The following is a 4,920-nucleotide window of genomic DNA, read 5'->3' on the forward strand; positions in this document are numbered from 1 at the left end:
GTAAGAGATTCCTCATTACATCCCGTAGAAAATAAAGCGCATGAGCTGATTAACATTCGACCTTCATGAAATGAGATACTTATGAGATAGGTCTGGCTAGCACATGCCATTCTACTCCGAGCTTACTCGTAATTGCATTTTGTCGGTCATCAAAACTGTATTTGTAATTAAGAAGTGCGGCGAAGTGTGATGGCAAGTTCAACGCTACATTGACACGTCATCGAATTGGATGAGTCAAGGCGTCCCCCTTACCCCTCCACACGCGGTGAAACACACGGTTTTTACGAATTGGAGACTATTTTGTACGTCTCAAAATCATTAGTCTCAAGATTAAGAGACTGGACTGGAATCCAAATTATTGACAACTATCGACATGATAATTTTAACCCGATATTTTCAAAAATTTCGTTTTATGAGGTTTTTCTTATGTCGTTCCATGCAAATCACGAGTAACTAATCGTTACAGTGTTATGTGAATTATGTGATACTGATGCTTCAGGCAAGATCTGTAACACTATTGACATATTCGGAAACGAAAAACTAAACAATTTTCCAAGTTAATTTACACATTTTATCCAATGTACTTCCGGCTTTAAACAATTTTAAAAAGGTAGAAGAACCTGACCTGACCTTGATAAGACTTATATCTAAAAACAGTGCGTTATGTCTAGCAATAACTACCTATATCCAATCAGATCAATGCTCCTTTAAATACCACCATAATAGATAACTAAGTAAAACATTACTAGGTAGGACAGTAACTCGTAAATGTCGAATTTTTAAAAACTTCAAATAATTGCCAGAGGGATAATAGCGCCAGCGTATTGGGAACCTTGCCTCTGGGTGAACATTTAGATGGTGTGTATTTCTTATAATTATTTTATTTCTTATACATTTTAATTTAATGTACTGTTAATTCTTAATTTTAATTTAATTTGGTACAAATTACACTACAAAACTAAAATTAAATATAAAATAAATTTTAAAAATTTTAAATTAAGTCTTTGTCGACATACCTTCGCTCTCGGGAGGAGTACATTATGTGATTTTCTTACAAATATATCAGATTTTTGTGTTTTTCGACCTCAGTGGCGCAGTGGTTTGCGCGGTGGATTCACAAAACGGAGGTCCTGGGTTCGATCCCCGGCTGGGCAGATTGAAATTTTCTTAATTTGTCCAGGTCTGGCTGGTGGGAGGCTTCGGCCGTGGCTAGTTACCACCCTACCGGCAAAGACGTACCGCCAAGCGATTTAGCGTTCCGGTACAATGCCGTGTAGAAACCGAAAGGGGTGTGGATTTTCATCCTCCTCCTAACAAGTTAGCCCGCTTCCATCTTAGACTGCATCATCACTTACCATCAGGTGAGATTGTAAAAAAAAAGCAATGGTTAGGAATGACAAGGAAGTGTTGGATAGACGTTACGGCCGTATGTAGAAAGCTTTAATGAGACCGGTTAAAGCGCGGATACGCGGACCGCTGGCAGGTACGCGATCTCATTTTTTTGTTTTTGTTTTGGCGCTGCGAACTTTTTGAAAACTTTTAAGAATCTAAAGGCAAATATCTGAAAAATTAGTAAATAGATTAGCAGTAAAACCAATAAACATTGTTAGTACCAATGATTATTTAATTTCATACTATAGTTAAGTTACGTGCCTACAAACTCACCGCAATCCGAATTTTGCGACTCCACTGAGCACCACTCACACATGCACAATTTTGTGTTTACTTACAATTTATATTTATGTATATTTAGTTTTACACTTCTTAAACACACAATATATTAATTTGAATAAGTTTCGTAGTTTAATAAGCGGCTACATGAAATTGAGACAATGGGGATGATGACTAGGTTTGAATATATTGATTTTTATGATACATTCGGGTAAATAGGGTCAATGTTAACTAATTTATACATAAAAAGCAAAGATTGTCTGGATATTTGCAAAATAAATGAGATTATAAAATTTCAACAACTATTAAAAATATTTTATCGTAATTAGATGAAAATTCATACAGTTTTAGCTTTCTTACATTAAATGTGTCATTTCTTAATATATGATCTATAAACATAAACGAAAAAATAACAAAGATATTAGTAATTTTGTTTGAACGCGCATACAAATCTAACGATCATTGCATTGCCTATGACGTCATTATTTCGAGCCATTTTGTATGAAGCGTTTTTCAGAGATCCGCGGCAGCGCCGCAAATCTGACTCTTTAAATCCCTGTAGCTCCGAAAGTAATGATCGCAGATACCCTGTTCCTTTTACAAAATTGTTTTACTATTAGTATACTCTTAATTTATATACAATTTAAAAAACTGTCATCATCCCTATTATGCATTTGTCCGACTCAGTTTTGATACGCTAGTTCCCTGTCTCTAGTATAAATATCTTTGGTTAGAACAATGAAATCAATATTACGAGTAACTAATGGATGTCCATTGCTGGATACTCAGGATACAGGATACAGGAGTGCCTGTAAGGAAATTTTCCACGAAATTTGTGTGGTCGGCAGTGTTTAACCACTTGTGTTAGAATGGATTAAGTTTAAAGAAAACTCGACGTCAGTACTTACATATTTTGGTTATCTTAGGTAATCTTGCTCATGTTATCTATATACAATATTTTATCGGCTTACGGTTAATCCTGCCGTTCCTGATTGAAAAACAATTTTGAAATAACGAACCATGGTTTTATATGGATCCTAATTAATTTTACAGATTTCTTTGTGTTACTTTTATTTTAGTAAGTAATTAAATGTATTTTGTGCCAAAACTAACAATATTGTATTTAATTATTTTAACAATAGGTCGTAATCTTTTAAATTATAAGTTAGGTAAATATAATTGAAATGTATTTAAACTAGAAAACTTTGTATTGTTAGTTGTAATTTCCCAAGAAAAAAGTGTAAGGAAAGTTCTATCCTTTCCCTTTCAATTCACCACGTCTTTATAATTATTTCTAGCTAAACAATTATACAGAAATAATTGGTTTAACTCTAAGAATCTGTTGTAGTCAGACCTTCTTTATTTTAAAAATGATGATAGTTTGTAGCTCATGCTCCTACCACAGACAAGTATTGTAGCCAATTATGGAGGTTACTACTTAGGTATACTTTGAAAGGTTATCATGAAGCTTAGTGAGTAATGAAAACTAGAAAACACATATCTTCCACAGTCACCACAGTTCATCCACAGTCCCAACTCCATAATTTACCGTAACTTACCTTTGGTAGGAGCAAAGGCTGAAATATTTTCAACCTTCATAAAATGAAGTATCTCTATCGGAGAAGGGAAGAGAAGAGAAGATAGAGGTAGGTGTGGCTATCGAAAGTTGTTAGTCCATTAGATAAATTGGGAATATACCAACTATGCCTCAGAAGTAAGAGCTCATCCAAAATTAACGCATTCGAAATTTGAAATGCGCAGTGGAATACATAATTATTATCTCACTGGCATCAGTGAGCGACAGAAGCGTGGTTAGCATTCGCACTGGCTAATTTTGGCCGTGCGTTGACTTACCAACCGGACGTCAAAAAGCATACATATAAACCTACCTATGCAATATACAACTGTTACTTTAGTGATGTGAAATATGAATCATTACATCGATATTTTACTAGCTTGAGTTACCTTGGATTTGGTAAACATAAATCGCAAACTCACAAAACTTTTAACAGTAGCGCTATTCAATAACGATGTTTTCATAACTCGATAGTGTGAATTTAGAATTCATATCAATCATTCCCTATTTGTAGTAACTTGTTAGAGAGAGATACGAATTTGAGACACACTGTTGAGTTATAAAAAAGTTAAAAAGTTTTAGAATAGCGCTACAAGATGTTACATTCAAATACTGGAGCGACAAGTATCAAATTCTTTCCGGTTCGATGTGTCTTTTTTAGTTCGCGTTTTTTTTCATCGGCAACTTTTTATTACAAATCATCGTCATCATCATCATCATCAGCCGATGGACGTCCACTGCTGGAGATAGGCCTCTTGCATGGACTTCCAAACAAAACGGTCTCGAGCCGCCAGCATCCAGCGGCTCCCTGCAACCCGCTTGATGTCTTCGGTCCACCTAGTAGGGAGTCGACCAACACTGTACTTTCCGGTACGGGGTCGCCATTCCAGCACCTTGGGACCCCAACGTCCAAATTATTATTATTACAAATATCTTGGGATAATTAACAATTATAGAATGGCCTATTACTGTGAGTTTACTAAATACCTAAATGTAATACAGTATCAATTCAAAGTAATCTATCCAATTTAACTAATCAAAAGTATCGATACATTAGAGGCCAGAGCATATGACATCACTAGCATCGATTACACTCAAGTGCAATAATTGTGTCATGGGTTAGAACTAATTGCGACGGTGACACAGAACAATTGAACATAATAGAACTTAATATTAGAGGTCACAGCGTAACTCTATGCAAAAATGATACTAATAACAGCATATTAAAACGGTGGGCGATGTGACTCAGAGAGATGTGGGCGCGAAGGCTGTATACTATGTCTTGGTCATCGGAAGCCGTTCACTCATAGATTAAAAAGATTTCAACCTCGCGGTCCATAATTTTGTTTATATTATGAGACCACACGCCATGGCTGGGCTTGCACGTGGGTCGACTGTAATCTCTCGTATCCTAATGTACAATTTTGAAAAGAGAATGCCCATCCCCGGCCCAGGCCTATCCTAACCACTCGGCAATTTACTTAAGTATATCAAAAAAAAATCTTTTTAATTCTATATAATTATAATGAAATTATTACTTTATCAAAAAAAAGTTTGCTACAACGTTTTACGACATTTCTAATTCATCTGTAATTTGTCCACAAAGGGAAAAGTTAAGATCGTTGACTATACAGCCTGTTTTACGATGTTTTTTGAAGACTTACGATTGGTTT

This window comes from Bicyclus anynana, chromosome 14 (assembly GCF_947172395.1).
Source record: "Bicyclus anynana chromosome 14, ilBicAnyn1.1, whole genome shotgun sequence".
Taxonomy (NCBI): domain Eukaryota; kingdom Metazoa; phylum Arthropoda; class Insecta; order Lepidoptera; family Nymphalidae; genus Bicyclus; species Bicyclus anynana.